The sequence below is a fragment of the Pseudophryne corroboree genome, chromosome 2 (genome assembly GCF_028390025.1).
Source record: "Pseudophryne corroboree isolate aPseCor3 chromosome 2, aPseCor3.hap2, whole genome shotgun sequence".
NCBI lineage: Eukaryota > Metazoa > Chordata > Amphibia > Anura > Myobatrachidae > Pseudophryne > Pseudophryne corroboree.
In genome coordinates, this window is record NC_086445.1 from 100,072,308 (window position 1) to 100,093,690 (window position 21,383).

Here is a 21,383-nt window from a genome sequence, read left to right on the forward strand (position 1 = left end):
CGGAGATCTGGCCAGCAGATATCACTGGATAAATGATGCAGGTGCCATGTTTCCGGAGATCTGTGCAGCGGATATCAGTGGATAAATGATGCAGGTGCCATGTTTCACGAGATCTGTGCAGCACATATCAGTGGATAAATGACGCAGGTGCCATGTTTCCGGAGATCTGTGCAGCAGATATCACAGGAAAAATTACACAGGTGCCATGTTTCCAGAGACCTGTGCAGCAGATATCACTGGATAAATGATGCAGGTGCCATGTTTCCGGAGAACTGTGCAGCAGATATCACTGGATAAATAATGCAGGTGCCATTTTTCCGGAGATCTATGCAGCAGATATCACTGGATAAATGAGGCAAGCGCCATGTTTCTGGAGATCTGTGCAGCAGTTATCACCGGATAAAGGACGCAGGTGCCATGTTTCCGGAGATCTGTGCAGCAGATATCACTGGATAAATGACACAGGTGCCATGTTTCCGGAGACCTGTGCAGCAGATATCACTGGATAAATGATGCAGGTGCCATGTTTCCGGAGATCTGTGCAGCAGATATCAGTGGATAAATGATGCAGGTGCCATGTTTCACGAGATCTGTGCAGCACATATTAGTGGATAAATGACGCAGTTTCCATGTTTCCAGAGATCTGTGGAGCAGATATCAGTGGATAAATAATGCAGGTGCCATGTTTCCAGAGATCTGTGCAGCAGATATCACTGGATAAATAATGCAGGTGCCATGTTTCCGGAGATCTGTGCAGCAGATATCACTGGATAAATGACGCAGATGCCATGTTTAATGATGCAGGTGCCATGTTTCCAGAGACCTGTGCAGCAGATAGCACTGGATAAATGACGCAGGTGCCATGTTTCAAGAGATCTGTGCAGCAGATATCAGTGGATAAATAATGCAGGTGCCATGTTTCCGGAGATCTGTGCAGCAGATGTCACTGGATAAATGACGCAGGTGCCATGTTTCCGGAGATCTGTGCAGCAGATGTCACTGGATAAATGACGCAGGTGCCATGTTTCCGGAGATCTGTGCAGCAGATATCACTGGATAAATGACGCAGGTGCCATGTTTCCGGAGACCTGTGCAGCAGATATCACTGGATAAATGACGCAGGTGCCATGTTTCCAGAGATCTGTGCAGCAGATATCAGTGGATAAATGATGCAGGTGCCATGTTTCCGGAGATCTGTGCAGCAGATATCACTGGATAAGTAACACAGGTGCCATATTTCCGGAGATCTGTGCAGCAGATATCAGTGGATAAATAATGCAGGTGCCATGTTTCCGGAGATCTGTGTAGCAGATATCACTGGATAAATGACGCATGTGCCATGTTTCCGGAGATCTGTGCAGCAGATATCACTGGATAAGTAACACAGGTGCCATATTTCCGGAGATCTGTGCAGCAGATATCACTGGATAAAGGACGCAGGTGCCATGTTTCCAGAGACCTGTGCAGCAGATATCACTGGATTAATGACGCAGGTACCATGTTTCCGGAGATCTGTGCAGCAGATATCACTGGATAAGTAACACAGGTGCCATATTTCCGGAGATCTGTGCAGCAGATATCAGTGGATAAATTATGCAGGTGCCATGTTTCCGGAGATCTGTGTAGCAGATATCACTGGATAAATGACACAGGTGCCATATTTCCAGAGACCTGTGCAGCAGATATCACTGGATAAATGATGCAGGTGCCATGTTTCCGGAGATCTGTGCAGCAGATAGCACTGGATAAGTAACACAGGTGCCATATTTCCGGAGATCTGTGCAGCAGATATCAGTGGATAAATAATGCAGGTGCCATGTTTCCGGAGATCTGTGTAGCAGATATCACTGGATAAATGACGCATGTGCCATGTTTCCGGAGATCTGTGCAGCAGATATCACTGGATAAGTAACACAGGTGCCATATTTCCGGAGATCTGTGCAGCAGATATCACTGGATAAAGGACGCAGGTGCCATGTTTCCAGAGACCTGTGCAGCAGATATCACTGGATTAATGACGCAGGTACCATGTTTCCGGAGATCTGTGCAGCAGATATCACTGGATAAGTAACACAGGTGCCATATTTCCGGAGATCTGTGCAGCAGATATCAGTGGATAAATAATGCAGGTGCCATGTTTCCGGAGATCTGTGTAGCAGATATCACTGGATAAATGACACAGGTGCCATATTTCCAGAGACCTGTGCAGCAGATATCACTGGATAAATGATGCAGGTGCCATGTTTCCGGAGATCTGTGCAGCAGATATCACTGGATAAATAATGCAGGTGCCATGTTTCCGGAGATCTATGCAGCAGCTATCACTGGATAAATGAGGCAAGTGCCATGTTTCTGGAGATCTGTGCAGCAGATATCACTGGATAAAGGACGCAGGTGCCATGTTTCCGGAGATCTGTGCAGCAGATATCACTGGATAAATGTCACAGGTGCCATGTTTCCGGAGACCTGTGCAGCAGATATCAGTGAATAAATGATGCAGGTGCCATGTTTCACGAGATCTGTGCAGCACATATTAGTGGATAAATGACGCAGGTGCCATGTTTCCAGAGACCTGTGCAGCAGATATCACTGGATTAATGACGCAGGTACCATGTTTCCGGAGATCTGTGCAGCAGATATCACTGGATAAGTAACACAGGTGCCATATTTCCGGAGATCTGTGCAGCAGATATCAGTGGATAAATTATGCAGGTGCCATGTTTCCGGAGATCTGTGTAGCAGATATCACTGGATAAATGACACAGGTGCCATATTTCCAGAGACCTGTGCAGCAGATATCACTGGATAAATGATGCAGGTGCCATGTTTCCGGAGATCTGTGCAGCAGATATCACTGGATAAGTAACACAGGTGCCATATTTCCGGAGATCTGTGCAGCAGATATCAGTGGATAAATAATGCAGGTGCCATGTTTCCGGAGATCTGTGTAGCAGATATCACTGGATAAATGACGCATGTGCCATGTTTCCGGAGATCTGTGCAGCAGATATCACTGGATAAGTAACACAGGTGCCATATTTCCGGAGATCTGTGCAGCAGATATCACTGGATAAAGGACGCAGGTGCCATGTTTCCAGAGACCTGTGCAGCAGATATCACTGGATTAATGACGCAGGTACCATGTTTCCGGAGATCTGTGCAGCAGATATCACTGGATAAGTAACACAGGTGCCATATTTCCGGAGATCTGTGCAGCAGATATCAGTGGATAAATAATGCAGGTGCCATGTTTCCGGAGATCTGTGTAGCAGATATCACTGGATAAATGACACAGGTGCCATATTTCCAGAGACCTGTGCAGCAGATATCACTGGATAAATGATGCAGGTGCCATGTTTCCGGAGATCTGTGCAGCAGATATCACTGGATAAATAATGCAGGTGCCATGTTTCCGGAGATCTATGCAGCAGCTATCACTGGATAAATGAGGCAAGTGCCATGTTTCTGGAGATCTGTGCAGCAGATATCACTGGATAAAGGACGCAGGTGCCATGTTTCCGGAGATCTGTGCAGCAGATATCACTGGATAAATGTCACAGGTGCCATGTTTCCGGAGACCTGTGCAGCAGATATCAGTGAATAAATGATGCAGGTGCCATGTTTCACGAGATCTGTGCAGCACATATTAGTGGATAAATGACGCAGTTGCCATGTTTCCGGAGATCTGTGGAGCAGATATCACTGGATAAATGACGCAGGTGCCATGTTTCCAGAGATCTGTGCAGCAGATATCAGTGGATAAATAATGCAGGTGCCATGTTTCCGGAGATCTGTGCAGCAGATATCAGTGGATAAATGACGCAGGTGCCATGTTTCCGGAGATCTGTGTAGCAGATATCACTGGATAAATGACGCAGGTGCCATGTTTCCGGAGATCTGTGCAGCAGATATCACTGGATAAATGACGCAGGTGCCATGTTTAATGATGCAGGTGCCATGTTTCCAGAGATCTGTGTAGCAGATATCACTGAATAAATGAGGCAAGTGCCATGTTTCCGGAGATCTGTGCAGCAGATATCACTGGATAAATGACGCAGGTGCCATGTTTAATGATGCAGGTGCCATGTTTCCAGAGATCTGTGCAGCAGATATCACTGGATAAATGACGCAGTTGCCATGTTTCCAGAGATCTGTGCAGCAGATATCACTGGATAAATGACACAGGTGCCATGTTTCCGGAGATCTGTGCAGCAGATATCACTGGATTAATGATGCAGGTGCCATGTTTCCGGAGATCTATGCAGCAGATATCACTGGATAAATTACGCAAGTGCCATGTTTCCGGAGATCTGTGCAGCAGATATCACTGGATAAATGACACAGGTGCCATATTTCCGGAGATCTGTGCAGCAGATATCACTGGATAAAGGACGCAGGTGCCATGTTTCCGGAGATCTGTGCAGCAGATATCACTGGATAAATGACGCAGGTGCCATGTTTCCGGAGATCTGTGCAGCAGATATCACTGGATAAATGATGCAGGTGCCATGTTTCCGGAGATCTGTGCAGCAGATATCAGTGGATAAATGACGCAAGTGCCATGTTTCCGGAGATCTGTGCAGCAGATATCACTGGATAAATGACGCAAGTGCCATGTTTCTGGAGATCTGTGGAGCAGATATCACTGGATAAATGATGCAAGTGCCATGTTTCCGGAGATCTGTGCAGCAGATATCACTGGATAAATGACGCAGGTGCCATGTTTCCGGAGATTTGTGCAGCAGATATCACTGGATAAATGACGCAGGTGCCATGTTTCCGGAGATCTGTGCAGCAGATATCACTGGATAAATGAGGCAAGTGCCATGTTTCCGGAGATCTGTGCAGCAGATATCACTGGATAAGTAACACAGGTGCCATATTTCCGGAGATCTGTGCAGCAGATATCAGTGGATAAATAATGCAGGTGCCATGTTTCCGGAGATCTGTGTAGCAGATATCACTGGATAAATGACACAGGTGCCATATTTCCAGAGACCTGTGCAGCAGATATCACTGGATAAATGATGCAGGTGCCATGTTTCCGGAGATCTGTGCAGCAGATATCACTGGATAAATAATGCAGGTGCCATGTTTCCGGAGATCTATGCAGCAGCTATCACTGGATAAATGAGGCAAGTGCCATGTTTCTGGAGATCTGTGCAGCAGATATCACTGGATAAAGGACGCAGGTGCCATGTTTCCGGAGATCTGTGCAGCAGATATCACTGGATAAATGTCACAGGTGCCATGTTTCCGGAGACCTGTGCAGCAGATATCAGTGAATAAATGATGCAGGTGCCATGTTTCACGAGATCTGTGCAGCACATATTAGTGGATAAATGACGCAGTTGCCATGTTTCCGGAGATCTGTGGAGCAGATATCACTGGATAAATGACGCAGGTGCCATGTTTCCAGAGATCTGTGCAGCAGATATCAGTGGATAAATAATGCAGGTGCCATGTTTCCGGAGATCTGTGCAGCAGATATCAGTGGATAAATGACGCAGGTGCCATGTTTCCGGAGATCTGTGTAGCAGATATCACTGGATAAATGACGCAGGTGCCATGTTTCCGGAGATCTGTGCAGCAGATATCACTGGATAAATGACGCAGGTGCCATGTTTAATGATGCAGGTGCCATGTTTCCAGAGATCTGTGTAGCAGATATCACTGAATAAATGAGGCAAGTGCCATGTTTCCGGAGATCTGTGCAGCAGATATCACTGGATAAATGACGCAGGTGCCATGTTTAATGATGCAGGTGCCATGTTTCCAGAGATCTGTGCAGCAGATATCACTGGATAAATGACGCAGTTGCCATGTTTCCAGAGATCTGTGCAGCAGATATCACTGGATAAATGACACAGGTGCCATGTTTCCGGAGATCTGTGCAGCAGATATCACTGGATTAATGATGCAGGTGCCATGTTTCCGGAGATCTATGCAGCAGATATCACTGGATAAATTACGCAAGTGCCATGTTTCCGGAGATCTGTGCAGCAGATATCACTGGATAAATGACACAGGTGCCATATTTCCGGAGATCTGTGCAGCAGATATCACTGGATAAAGGACGCAGGTGCCATGTTTCCGGAGATCTGTGCAGCAGATATCACTGGATAAATGACGCAGGTGCCATGTTTCCGGAGATCTGTGCAGCAGATATCACTGGATAAATGATGCAGGTGCCATGTTTCCGGAGATCTGTGCAGCAGATATCAGTGGATAAATGACGCAAGTGCCATGTTTCCGGAGATCTGTGCAGCAGATATCACTGGATAAATGACGCAAGTGCCATGTTTCTGGAGATCTGTGGAGCAGATATCACTGGATAAATGATGCAAGTGCCATGTTTCCGGAGATCTGTGCAGCAGATATCACTGGATAAATGACGCAGGTGCCATGTTTCCGGAGATTTGTGCAGCAGATATCACTGGATAAATGACGCAGGTGCCATGTTTCCGGAGATCTGTGCAGCAGATATCACTGGATAAATGAGGCAAGTGCCATGTTTCCGGAGATCTGTGCAGCAGATGTCACTGGATAAATGACGCAGGTGCCATGTTTCCGGAGATCTGTGCAGCAGATATCACTGGATAAATGACGCAGGTGCCATGTTTAATGATGCAGGTGCCATGTTTCCAGAGATCTGTGCAGCAGATGTCACTGGATAAATGATGCAGTTGCCATGTTTCCGGAGATCTGTGCAGCAGATATCACTGGATAAATGACACAGGTGCCATGTTTCCGGAGATCTTGCAGCAGATAAAGCAGATAAAGTCCTTCCCTGTTCTCCATCTCGAAACCCAACTCCAGAACCCAAAGACTGAACCTCTGTCGCAAAGAAAACCCATAGGAAATTGCGCGATAAGCTGCAGTCATCCATTGGTAGCGAATACAGGGGTAGGGGCTCCTTTGAATGATTAAATATTCTGTGTCAAATGCTGCATAACATGTAGGTGCTGTAGAAACAACTACTAATTAAAAATGTATTTGACACTGCTTTACAGTTGTGAGCCAGCCGTAGGGGTGTATTCAATAGCTGTCGGAAGCTGCCGTCTTGTCGGAAAGACGGCAGCTTCCGACAGATTTCAGTCGGAAGGGGTTCCGACCTCTTCAGAAAGTGCAGTTTTTTTCCGACAAGTCAGGAATTCCCGATTTGTCGGAAAACAAGTGGATCGGCGGAATAGCCACCGATACACGTGCTTCTGTCGGAAACGGTGTCAAATCCGACAGGTTTTGTCCCCCTTTCCAACAATCTCAATCCGACTTAAAAAAAAAGTCAGATTGGGTGAGGAGACGGGGAGCGGTGCGGTGGTCTATGGGGAGTGGTGCGGTGGCTACGGGGAGTGGTGCGGCGGGTACGGGGAGCGGGGATGAGGGGTACCTTGACGGACGTCCCCCAGCCAGGCACCTTTCTCCTTGCAGGGTGGCACTGGGATGCCGTGATGTGTGGCTCCAGCAGCTCCCTGTGTTCTCACACACAGGGAGCTGCTGACAGCCGCATGGACACTGGCCAAATCCGACAGTCGGATTTGGCCACTATTTGAACAGGGGTTGTCGGATCCATTCCGACAAATGCATGTCGGAATGGATCCGACTCTTATTGAATACACCCCTTATTATAAAGGCAGCCATAGAGCATACCTCTTAACTGTCCCGATTTTCACAGGACAGGCCCATTTTTCTGGGACTGTCCCACTGTTCCATCCTGGCGTCCACAGGGTACTGTGGTGTGGGAGAAGTTGGGAGCCCACCTGTCACTCTTTTTACGGGAGAGAGGGACAGAGGGCAAGGCCAGCAGGATCGAGCGGGGAACTATTTAAAGACTCTTAAATGCATGTAATTTAGAGACAAGTGGGCTGTGAGACACAAAGGACAGTGGTGGGTCAAAGGTAAAACCTAGGCAGTAAGTTTTAGAGCTAGCATGTATTGTTGTGTTGTCAATGAAATAGCAGTGTCAGCTCAAGTTTTAAAGATTGAGTTTGTTTGGGGATGAGAATCATCTTAGAGGAATTAGCAGAAAGACTATCAGTAATGCCAGCAAACACAGATGGTGACACAGATACATATATCAGTATTATCCTTATAAAGATGATGCTGAGGTTTGTGGTACTCCAACTGATAAAGGAAGCGGTGACGAGGTGGAATCCTAGAAATTTAAACCCAATTAATGGTTAGGTGGGATAAGAGAACAGTGTCCTAAAGACCTAGGAAATGAAGGACTTGTAGGAGATCTGAGTGGTTTCAAGTGTAGCAGAGAGATCATGGGAAGGAGGGTTATCAAGCCTTAGAAGTGAACAAGTAAAGGCGTTGCCCATAGCAAGACTCTAGATATCATTTTATAGAATATACTAGGTAAATGGCAGCTAGAATCTGGTTGCTATGGGTAACACCCACTTTTAGGAAGCTTGATAAATGTCTCCCCCCAAGGAGAGTTAGACTTAGCAGTAATCAAATCATTGACCACCTCATTAAGAATGTCCAACTCTAAGGAAAGAAGTGTGCAATAGGTGCAGGTAAGAAGCTTGGAGAACATAGTAGTGGAGTGACGGCATAGTAATCTGATAGAAAATTTGGGTGAGAATTATTGTTTTCACAAAATAGAAATAATAACCATGAATAATGATGGGTATACACCGGCGGAAAGGGTAATAAATAGGTAAGTATGGGATGAGCACACAAAACAGCAAACAAATGATTTGCGAAAAATGATTATGTAGAGTTGGAAGAGAATAAGAGATTTGAGACTTCAGCTTAAGTTGTGGGATCCCGGTGGGAGAAGAAATGAGTGGGTTCCTGAAATAGGAAATCTGTCAATCCTGTTATTGATGTTGGGAGGTTTGTGTGGCAGGATTGAGAAGAGATTTCAATTCTTTAAAGAGGACATTGTTGTACTAGATATAGCAGAAATGAGAGATTGCAAGTGTGTTTGTTTAGCAGTGTCCAGAGCATTTATATAGTACCTGTTGCTGTAAATAGCACAATATTGGGCTGAGTCTGTGTCAAGATGCAGTGGAGCCATTTTTTTCCTTCTGTGTATGCATCTAAGTGGCACCACACGTACATCCAGACTTAAACTGCATCCGAATCAGGCCCTATCACTTGGAAAGTTATCAATAGAATGAAACTTTTACCACTGCCATTTAAGGTGTGCTTCAACTCATATCAAGCAAGTGATTAAGATATGTGACTGCTAAACAGGAGAATGCCGACACTGGGAAGAGCAATGGGTCTAAGAGGTGAAAAGTTGTTAAAAATTGAATAGTAATGAGATTTCTGTAGCTATATGGATGCTTGTTAGAGTTAAACAGCAGACTGGTTAAAGTGGCTGTGGAGAGCTTTTAGGTAAGGGGTGGCCAAAGTGTCAATTGTATTCGACCATTCTTATATGAGCAAGAGTAGCCAATAAGTATCAGGCTGATTCTTATTGGCTAGCAGGGACGTTTCTAGGGGTGGGCGAGCCGTGCAATAGCATGGGGTGTCCACCAGTCCACCACACATGCTGACTGCTATCCCTTCACCCTGCCGGCATCTGTTCATGTAACGCTGCCACTGGTGACCTGTTTGAGCAGCCCACCTTCCTGTCTGCCTGCGTATTTTACTGCTTGCACTGGGCACGATACTGGCTAGAAACTACCCTATTGTCTAGCTAGACTGAAGCCACGACTAGCTAAAGCCACAGACATTCACAGTGACAGCAATGACAGCAATAGCAAATAAGTGTCAGGTTTATTCTTATTGGCCGAGGCTGTCACATGGAACAGCCTTTATTGCATCGGACACAGAGAGCCAGATTAAGGGGGGGGGGATCACAGGGGCAGGGCCGGCTCGAGGATGCCACCACATGTGGGGCGCATTGCAGACGATGCCGAGACTCTGGACTGCTCAAGACTTATGGGCCTGACAGCAACTACAGCCTTCAGCCGTCCCGTCTATGGTGGCCAATCGAGGGATCGGGATCGGCGGGATCCCGGGATTTAGGGCCAAAAATGTCCGGGATTCAATCCCGGGATTGGAAGCTCCAATCCCAAGGATTGAGGGATCAGCATTGAGCATCCACAGGACGCTCAGAAGCTGCCCGGCTTCCTTGTTCCGTCTCCCCAGAACAGCGTGAGAGGTCATCCGCTGCACAGAGCCGCAAGCAGCGATCAGTGGATGTTCCCCGCCCACCCGCCCCCTGTATATGGTGAGTTATGTGTGTGGGGCGGGGTGGGGTGAGGGCAGTAGCGGATCTTGCCACGGACAAGCAGGACTTTTGCCCGGGGCGCCGCCTTCCGGAGGGCGCCGGCACCATCCGGAGGGTGCCGCACCATGGCAAGATCCGCTGCTGCTGTGGTGCCCCCCGCTGCCGCGGCCCGCTGTCCGTTGTAAAGGGAAACTAGACGCTACGCGTCTTATTTCCCTTCCTGGAGAGGACCTTCACTGTAATGATGTGCGGTGCGCGTTGACGTCATCGCGCACCGCACAGCAAAAGTCCTCTCCACGAAGGGAACTAGACGCTTTGCTGTGCGGTGCACGATGACGTCATCGCGCACCGCACATCCTACAACAGTACAGGGGGCGTAACTGACCACGCCCCTGTATGAAGCCACGCCCCCTAATGCCGCCCGGGGCGCCAGAAGCCCCGGAACCGGCCCTGGGTGAGGGGGCGGCCACATAGCATACCTGGGATTGAAAAAATGGCCCGGGATTGGCTTCCCTAGTCCCATCTGCTGCTGGACTGCCGGTGCTGCCCACGGTTTAGGACAGGGAGGCACTGGGAGTTCCTCTCTCTGTAATAGGTCTTATGTGGGGGGCTGGGACAATTTAATTTTATTCAAGGGGGAGGGCAATTTTATTACTTTCCTGTGGGGAAAAATATGCGTGTGTTTTTTCCCTGTGGGGGTCAATGTGTGTGTGTGTAGTAGATCACATATATCTACTGTATCTATTTATCTATCAAGACAAACACAGCCCAACTTATATTTTCTCTTTCTAATAAAATATTTTACTGTCAAGAATTTTCTAGTCTTATAGAAATCTAATAAATAATTTACTTTGTAGCTTTCAAAGTGAGTTACGTTTGTTTGACACTCCTGACGAGCTAAATAGTGTTTTATGATACATCACTAACCTTGTTGTTATATCTTCCACCAGAAGCCCTTACAATATTAGGCAATATTAGGCATTTTGGCAGATAATATATCATAGAGTTGTTAAAGGAAAGTGGAATTCAGATGACATTTTTATAGTTTGTAAACACTTCAGTTTCATTGTAAAGTGCTATCTGGTGGTATAAAGCTAAATAAAGAAAGCTTGTTAAGGGTTTGTAAGGCTCCTAGGGCATGTATCGTAGTTGTCACACTTTACTTTGATTTAGTATAGTGGACCTGCTAACGTAGCATCTGATACATTGCCTAAATTATCTGCAGTCCTTCCAGAATAGATAGATGGATGGAAAAGTTAAGATTGAAGAGAAATAGGGGGATATTCTATTAGAGACAAATTTTCCAACAGTCGGAAAATCGGCACTAGTTCAACCTATGTGTATTCAATAGCGTGCGTTTTCGCTCATTTTTGGATCCATTTTCGCCCATGCCTTTTAATTGTTTTTTTGTCGAATCGGCATGGGAAAAGAAGGACCTAAAAACAGGTGAAAACGCCCGCAAATTCGACAAAACGGGTGTATTGCCGGCAAATTTGCCAATTCACGTAGTTTTCGCCTGACGGATTTTTCGACCGTGTAAATTCAACCTAAAAACAGGCGAAAAGTGCAGTTTTTTCGAACTGAATATCCCCCATAGTTACAAAGTGTGAACATTTTATTTTAACCACACAATGGCTAGTCATCATTGGGGGCCGCAAGTTGTTGCGGGGCATACTTAACAACTGGAGGAATTCAGCTTTGTTTCGGAGATGGGAAAAGCAGTTGTCTCCGCGATCAGTAACTTTGCTTCTTCATTAGCAGTGATACTTACCACCCCTGTGCTGACCTTTTGCGCGTGTTTGAGGTCACACATGCATACAGCCAAGGGTGTAGCGCAGTGAGGAGACGGCGGAAGGATCTGCTCAGATCCCTCTTCATAACTCCGGACCTCCTTCACTTCCTTTTGCTCTTGCATGCAAAAGTTTGCTGCCCTCATTCAGAGTTGGACATCATGCAAGTTTCTGCTTTTCTTCTCCGCAAATGTTGTTTTATTGTCATGCACGTATATTGCCCTAATGACTCACGTATAATAACATGGTGACCTAAAAGGTGCAAATGTGCCTTATGAAGGGGCATGGTCTGCTGGCACAGACCATGAAGGATGATTGCCGTAGGAAGTGTGTGACTTGCCAAACACATCTAAGACACACCCAGCTGAGCAAATGTAGTATAAATGTAGAGGCTGTTATTTTAAAAAATAACGCATGTTTACTATTTTGTTTGGAATGGGGCAGACTACTGATACAGTGCGTCCGGAAAGTATTCACTGCGCTTAAATTTTTCCACATTTTGTTATATTACAGCCTTATTTCACAATGGAATAAATTAATTTTTTCCCTCAATATTCTACACACAATACCCTGTAATGACAACATAAAAAAAGTTTTTTTGAGATTTTTGCAAATTTATTAAAAATAAAAAACAAAGAAATCACGTATACATAAGTATTCACAGCCATTGCTCAATACTTTGTTGATGCACCTTTGGCAGCAATTACAGTCTCAAGTCTTTTTGAATATGATGCCACAAGCTTGGCACACCTATCTTTGGCCAGTTTCGCCCATTCCTCATTGCAGCACCTCTCAAGCTCATCAGGTTGGATGGGAAGCGTCGGTGCACAGCCATTTTCAGATCTCTCTAGAGATGTTCAATCTGGGCCACTCAAAGACATTTACAGAGTTGTCCTGAAGCCACTCCTTTAATATCTTGGCTGTGTGCTTAGGGTCATTGTCCTGCTGAAAGATGAACCGTCGCCCCAGTCTGAGGTCAAGAGCGCTCTGGAGCAGGTTTTCATCCAGGATGTCTCTGTACATTGCTGCATTCATCTTTCCCTCTATCCAGGGCCGGATTAACAATGGGGCTGATGGAGCTGCAGCTCCAGGCCCACCCTCCAAAATAGGCCCACGGTATCTGCAACTGTCTATGCTGCTGTAGACAGGAAAAAAAAATTCCTGCTACTGCAGCCTACAGCTCCCCCTAGGGCCCGCCCCTTCCGGCATCAACAACACCAGTGGAACCCCCCTCACCCCCCCCCCCCCCGCCAGCGGTAGCGCCCGTCAGTGGCACATGCGGGGAACCTGATTGAGCAAGTTTTTTTCATGTTCACTGCCCACAATCGTAGCTCCGCCCCCTAGCAGCATTAGGTCATGCCCCCTCACAGCATTATGCCCGCGATTTGCTTGCCTGTGGGTAGGGGAGTCCCGCTGCTGACAGGTATTCTAATGGCAGGAACAGAGAAGGAGACATAACTGAAGGAGCTTTATCACCAGGCTTCCCTGCAAAAGCCCTGCTGCCAGGACGGGAACTCTATTCAGCAGTAGTGCAAATTAATTGTGGCTCTGTACTTTCATCCTCCTCATTTAATGCAAGCACAGTGGGCAAGACAGAACTCTGGTGACCAGGGCCGGATTGGTCATTAGTTCTACCAAGCAGAGCCCCAGTGGGCTGATTGGGGTGCGGGCCTGCCTGTCATTTGTTGCCCCGCCCACCCTACCTGCGCCTCACTAACTTAATGTACTTTGCCTCGTGCGCTGCGGACACCGGCCGCTAACAGGAGAAGAGGCTGGGCCGGTTCTACACCTTGTGGCGCCCAGTGCGAAAGTTTCCACTGGCGAATTCCCCCCCCCCCCCGCGTGGCATTTTACACCAAGACACACAGAAGAGCCCTTAGTTTGCGTGGTTGTCCACAAATGACTCAGATAATTGACACCTATGCCTGTGCTGGAGCTAGGTCAATATCATTTGCATCAGTGACGTGCGGTGAGATCACTGGCTGGGGAGGCACTGGCTGCTAAACACCCCCTCCCCCACTTCATAAAAAAAGCATAGAGTCCTCCTTATATCACTAAAACCAGCTGAGGCGCCATTTTTGAAATTGGTACCACTTCCAAACTCTGCAGATTGGCAGGCAGGGGTCACGGATCCCTGCCTGCTGCTAACGTCAGCACCTCCGCTGCATCACTCCGCTTCTGGCACCTGCACCTCCGCCACGTGCCCTCCGCTGATGCCTGCTACCCACCCAGTGATGACAGTGGATCCAGTGACGAATCTACTGGCCAACCACATCTTCCTAACTGACAGGGGCGTGCTTTCATGGGTTGAAAGCACGCCCCTGTGTCAACAATGCACTTCTAGAAGTGCCGCTTTGCTATGGATTCTTAATTGGCTTTTACAGCCCGCGGCATGGCCCCGCCCCCCGCTTCGGCCCCTTTTCCTCTGACAACAGGAGGCACCACTATCGGTGCTTTCCAAACCCAAATTAATTGCAAAAATGATTAAAATAATATAAAGGAGATACTTTTGACACAGAATATGTGCACTGGCTCCTCTGACTGCACTTCTCTGATTTGCATTGTGAGAATGTCCCATGAACTGTTTCCAAATGTCAATACCTAAGTGCACTTTTTTACCTCTAACGCTGGCCATACACTACATCGATATCATGTACAAATACACGATATAGACCCGTCATTCGACCCATAGCATGCACAATGTGCATGTTTTGAGTGCAAATACAATGCAATGCACGGCCCAGTGGGTTGCACGTCGCATCAACTGATCATATGTGGTGCACATATAATCAACCGATCCCAGTAGCAGGCAGTTGCGGACTTATGATAGATCGTACGGCGCAAAATCTATTGCACGCCGGGGGAGCTAGTTGGGTGGGAGGGGGTCATGGGGCGGCTTGCATCTAATGCTTAAAAATGCTATCTTAAAGCATTAGATATAACATGTTAAAAACTCATTAACCCTTGTACATTTACAGTAAATGGTGCCTAGCGCCGATTCATCCATTTAGATAATGGTGAACGCGCCACAAGTTTATCATGTGGGACAGGTCTCTGGCCACAGCTACTATGTGACTCAGACCAGCGTACAATGTATACAGGAGTTTGCGCTGGGCCATTAAAGGCTCAGAATATCCCTGCAGTTAGTAAAAGTAAAACACTGCATTTTATTTTAAACTCAGTAGAAAAGCTAAATTCGTAAAGATAATCTTTAAGTATAATCTCAGTATATTATAGTAATATGCTCAAAGTTGTTTTTATGACCGGCACAGTTTGAAACAAGTAAAGTAAAACATTATCTTTTGCATCCTGCTGGAATTTGCTTTCTCAAAGTAAAATGTTGCTTTCACCGTAGTCTCCTTAATAATGTATGCCTCCTCAAGGTCAATGGCTCTACTTGTGGAAAGCTAAACACTCACACTTTACATATTACACAGGCCATTAGACCACTACGGGGGGAGCATTTATGTATTCTCATGGAAATACTGTAAAACCGTTTCGTAAAATTGTCTGTAGACGATCACTTGCTTCATTGATACAGTAGTTACCAACAGGCACTAATCAACTTTTAGAATTTATGAACCATATATGACATGTGAACATCTTAACAATGCTGATGCTTCAACACCTCTGTTCATAGGTTTTAAATGTAATTAGTGTCTGCTTGTTGAACTACAGTACTTCAATAAATATTCCTTGTTTGTGCACTGCAGCATGGCTCAAATAAATGGTATTCGGTCATGGGGCCAACACTCTCAATGTGTACAGTGAGTATATTGACATCGCCATGATGACGCTGGAATCCCAAAATGGACTTAATGCTCTTTACAGCATTTAACCCATGTGTGTGTTATAACCTTAACCATGCTGGTGAGCAGCAATTGCTATATCTGTAAACCAAAAAATAATGTAGCATTGTTATTATTGAGTCCTTTAAACCACTGATCTGATGGATAATTCTGCATCTCATCTACTTGTTGCATGAATGTAACTGGATAGGTGACCACAGGAAGGACACATACAGAAGTTTGTGCAAACATTTCAACAAGAGTAAGCTAAATACATCCTATTACTTCAGCCAAGTCTTGCAATAATGTGCAGAATACATCTTTGGCCTGATTCGTACCCATGTGTGTCCTACACACTGTCAGGTCTTGGCCGGAAGCTACTCAACCGTGGCCTCCTTGCCATGTGGCCTTGTCCTGGCTGAGGTCCCGTTTTTCAGGGGTCCGGGTGTTGCTGGCGGGACTTGGCAGGCTGGAGGTCTCGGCCCTGCAGTTGTCTGGCAGCGTTTCCACCACTTCCAGAGCTGGGTATTGCCATGTTAGCTGAGGTCAGCTGACCAACCAATAGGAACCCCATTCCTAGTAAGCTGTGTGCAACAGCCAATCCTGACACAGACCAGGGCATAACGTGTTCTCAGTTCTTTGTCTGAGCTTTGTCGTTGAGACTATAGGTACCAGACTCTCTGCTGGTCTACTTGCATGTACCAGTATGCTTTAAATACCAGTTCCAGCCTGGTTCCAACGATTACTGGTTCAAGCCCGGTTCCAGTATTTACTGGTTCGAGCAAATACCGGCTCCAGTCCGGTACCAGCAATTATCGGTTCCAGCCCAGTTCCAGCAATTACCGGTTCAAGCACAGTTCTAGCAAATATCGGTTACAGCAATTACCGGTTCAAGCCCAGTTCTAGCAATTACCTGTTCCAGTCCGGTTTCAGCAAATACCGGTTTCAGCCTGGTTCCAGCAATTACCGGTTCCAGCTCAGTTCCAGCAATGACCGGTTTCAGCCTGGTTCCAGCAATTACCGGTTCCAGCAACTACTTGTTGCAGCCCAGTCCCAGCCTATACTGGTTCCACCCCGGCCTCAGCACTTTCTTGTTCCAGTCCAAGTGGCTACTATTCCAGCCAGTTCCAGCATATGCTAATTCTACCTTGGTACCAGCACATTCTGTTCTAGTCCGGTTGCAGTATATATCGGTCCCAGTCCTACTCGGACAAAACTTTCAGTGAACACTTGTCCTGAGTACTATAGCATTCTATCTGACTCTCAACAAGTATCTGAGTAGCAGGGACATTGTCACGTTTTCTTTACGATACAGTTTGCCATTCATATTCACATCTCTGCCTTATAAAGAAAACTACATCCGACCATCTTTACTTCAAGCTCCCCATGTACTTACAGAGCAGGCACCTACACATTCTCTAAAGGCACCAGTGGCTCTGTACCTTCCAGAGTCGAATAAAAAGTCAACAGTCAGACTGACAACACCAAAGTATTGACATGTTCTCAATGTCGACATGGACGTTAGGCCAATAAAAAAATGTTTTGACGTTCACAGACGTCATGTGCATAATGTCAGTATTAAACATGTGGCCACCAGAATGTTGACATACCATCTTTTGCATAATTTAGCCTAACTTCTAACCCTAAACCTAAAAATAACACTAAAATGTGCTGTTGACATTCTGGTGTAGGCATGTTAAATGATGGTTTGATCATGTCGACATTTGTGAATGTTTACATTTTACATGTCAGCCTAACGTCCTTGCCGACACTTAGAACTATCTGCAACTACAGTAAGCAGCACGTAGAGTGCATCAATCAGCTATGGACATAAAATAGGAAATTGGTGCTGTAACATATTTTGATGTGAATTCTGAAAGCTGAGATATTCATTATTTTTGCAGCGCAGTCTTCGAAACTAAAGATGTCGAACGTGAATAAATCTTTCTGTGATAAAATGTCAGAGAGTTTTATGTAACAGAAAAAGACACTTGTAAACAATGTCATTTGGAATCATTGCACATGAGAACCAGACATTATGTGTTTTTTTATGTCGTGAGAAAACTTGATATATTCTTTTTGGAATACAGTTTTCACCACATTTTGGGCCATGGTATCTATGCCCTGGGCCCACTTATGTTTTAAAGGGGAGATCAATCAAATGTTGAGAAAAGTCAAATGTTGATTTTGATCAAATTTCCTGTCATGTGTCTGAGTGATTTACACAATGGTAATTCTCCCCTTTTTTTTAGAGATCATACCCCTGACAAATAATACTACTACTACTACTACTACTACTACTACTACTACTACTACTACTACTAATAATAATAATAATAATAATATCAAAATAGAAAAGCACCATACACTGTATTTCACAAGCAGATAAGTCATCTGTTTCTGAAGAGCACGGGAAAACCACCTTGAAATCTCCAAAAATAATCTCACTGGACAGTAGAGATTGCTTTACCACAGTGAGATGAGTGACATTTCCCATTTTTTTCAATGGGCAAATTTATTTCAGTGGGTGCCGGGTGCTTACAAATGGGGAAAATTATGATTTTGTTCAGCCAATCTCTAACATTTCAAATAAGTACATTTTCATTAAATTGGAGAGTTTGGAAAATTAGTTAACTATTTTTAACTGTATGTCAGTTTTAATTTACATACAAAATGTGCTGTCAGCTTATTTAAATGATTCTCTCTTGCATAATAGAATCAAACAGATCTAATCAGCTCATACAAATGCTCAAGGCAGCACAAAGTATTTTAGTATCTTAGTATTTTATTTTGATGTGAGGAGAGTACATGCATGCCAGTACATTAGCCAAGGACTAAGATCCAGATTGTCGAAGACTTTATTGGCACAGAGTACTTCAGTAAATGAATGTGCAGATATTGTGAGTTGCAGTAACTTGTAAATTCATGCTATTATGGGCAAATGTATGAAGCGGTGATAAAGGCAGACCATGGAGAAATCAGAGTTTTCACTAGCTGTGCCTTTGGCCTGTATAAATAACACCGCTGCCATAGCCAGTTATAGCAAAGCATTATGTGCACTTCAGGCCCATACACACTAGCCGATTTTGTGCTCAAAGTAGCTCACTTTTGGCGTTTTAAGCTACTTTGAGCTCAAACTTGGCCAGTGTGTATGGTCGGGCGATGAGCGCTGATGCACGCTCCCACATCACCGTCCGTCGGGCTGTATGAACAGCCAAGTGAACCACTTTCCAAAGTCTCCTACTGTGGAAAGTACTTCATCCGTCGTGAACATCGCTGGGCACAGGGAGAGTCGCTCAGTGTGTATGCACTGAGCTATTTTCCTGTCAGCGATGTTCACATCATCACTGTGCATACACGCTGGGCAAAAACACCCAGTGTATATGCACCTTTACTGAGCGATGAAAAGCTAAGCTTTACGTTACTTGTCACCTAGCACATACTGCCATCAGAGGATGGCGCTTTGTGTACCTAGGCTTTCCTGCCATCAGTCCAGGACTTCCTTTTGCATGCGCAGTTCTCTCCCAGTGATATCTTTGCTTATTCAAGATATCGCACATGGGCATTGGGGTCCTCCAGGAGCCATGCCGAGGCGGACTTGTTGTGAGCGCCGGAGGGGTGAGATTTCATTCCCTCTGTTGACTAACATACTAATACATAATACATTTTGGTGCTATAGCGTCATGTTAAAAGTGTAATGCGCTACTGCTCAGATTCCATGTAGCTATTTCTTCAGGGAAGCTTCATTCCCTGTACCAAGATGTCCCCCGAGGTTATCTGCACTGAGCTCTGCACAAGAGACTGTGTGAGAGTGCCACAGTGGGAGACAGTATCCAACATTCTGTATTACTACCCGGTACCTACAGTACATACACTCACCAGCTGGTGAGCTCTATGACATCCCGCTCTGATCAAGCTCTGTTCTATCTACCGGTGTGTATAACAGTGAGTACGGCTGTACCTGCTTTATCTTCAGTAAAACCACTCCATTGACTAAGTAACTGTAGTTGTAAGGCATCTGCTTATGTATACAGAAATCCTGCTACATCTTCAAGCGGGATTATTATTATTATCCTTTATTTATATGGCGCCACAAGGGTTCCGCATCGCCCAATTACAGAGTACATAAACAAATAAAACAGGAAAACAGCAACTTACAGTTGAAGACAATATAGGACAGGGTAAATAAACATAGCTACATCAGCAGATGACACTGGAGTAAGTATCAGGTGGCAGAAGACTGCTGGATTTGGTGCAGTTGAAGATTATTACAGTAAAAAAAGGATAAGCACATGAAGGAAGAGGGCCCTGCTCGTGAGAGCTTACATTCTAAGGGGGGGGGGGGGGGGTAGACAGACAGGGCTGACACAGATGGGGTACATAGAGAGCGTTGAACAGAGGGTTAGGATGAGATTTAGCTAGATTTGGTGAAGAAGTGGGTCTTCAGAGCCCGTTTGAAGTTTTTAGAGAGGTGGAGAGTCTGAGGGGGAGAGGTAGGGTATTTCAGAGAATTGGAGCAGCATGTGAAAAATCTTGTAGGTAGGAGTGGGAGAAAGTAGTCAGAAGACAGGAGAGTTGGCATGCATTAGCAGAGCGAAGAGGACGGGTGGGAGTGTAAAGGGAGATAAGGTCAGAGATGTAAATGGGAGAGGAATGGGTGAGGGCTTTGTAAGTGATGCAGTTAATATCCCGAAAGACGGGATCCCGGCGGTCGATACATCAATGCCGGAATACCGAAGGATGCCAGAAGCCCAGCGTCTAAATCCCGAAGGAGGTCGGGATCCCAACGTTAAAATACCTACAGCCAGAATCCTGATCATACATGCGTCCTGCCGCACAGGGTGGGGGATGGGGGGGGGAGTTAGGTTTAGGCATTAGAAGGGGGGTTAGGGTTAGGGAGCAGGGACGGGAAAGGTATTGTTAGGTACTTGAGAAGGGGGGTTAGATGTAGGCACTTAGAAGGAGAGGTTAGGATTAGGCACCAAGCGGGGAGGGTTAGGTTTATGCAGCGGGGAAGGGAGGGTTAAGGTTAGGCACCACCCAGGAGGGTTAGGTTTAGGCACCCACAAGGGAGGGTTAGGGTAGGAGGCAGGGAAGGGTTAAGGCACTTTCCAGGGAGCTGTCGGATTCTGATGGTCAGGATGCCGCTGTTGGTATTCTGACCGCCACCATCCGTCCATCGGGATATCATACTGAATCCGCTCAAGCTTGTATACACATATTTACAGCATCACTATGGAAAACGTCAAAGCAGGAGCTATAATAGCTCATCTACCCCTATGTTAGTGAGGGCATGGCTGCATATGGTAGACAGCTTCCTAATGGAAAGCTTGGGGTGTAGTATGCACGTCTATATGACACAAAACTTATAGAGTATATCCAATTTGTTATTTTTCTTATTTGAATAATTTATAGCTTTTTGAAATTATAGATAAACTGTAATTAAGAAAATGCATGTTTACTCCTATGTAATATTATTCAAATTATATTGATGCTGTATTTTCCTCCTATATAATAATAACATGATTTTCTGTTGTTAGTACTTATGATTTTGCGTCTCATTACTTATTAAGTATATCACTAAAATATTACATCTCCTTTATGTTTTTTTCA

At 45.6% G+C, this 21,383-nt stretch overlaps 1 protein-coding gene across 7 annotated transcripts in view; it reads left to right on the forward strand.

The window, feature by feature from the left end:
• The window catches only part of GRIA4 (glutamate ionotropic receptor AMPA type subunit 4), a 520,238-nt gene that overhangs the window by 357,100 nt on the left and 141,755 nt on the right, over positions 1-21,383 (forward strand). The window lies entirely within an intron of this gene.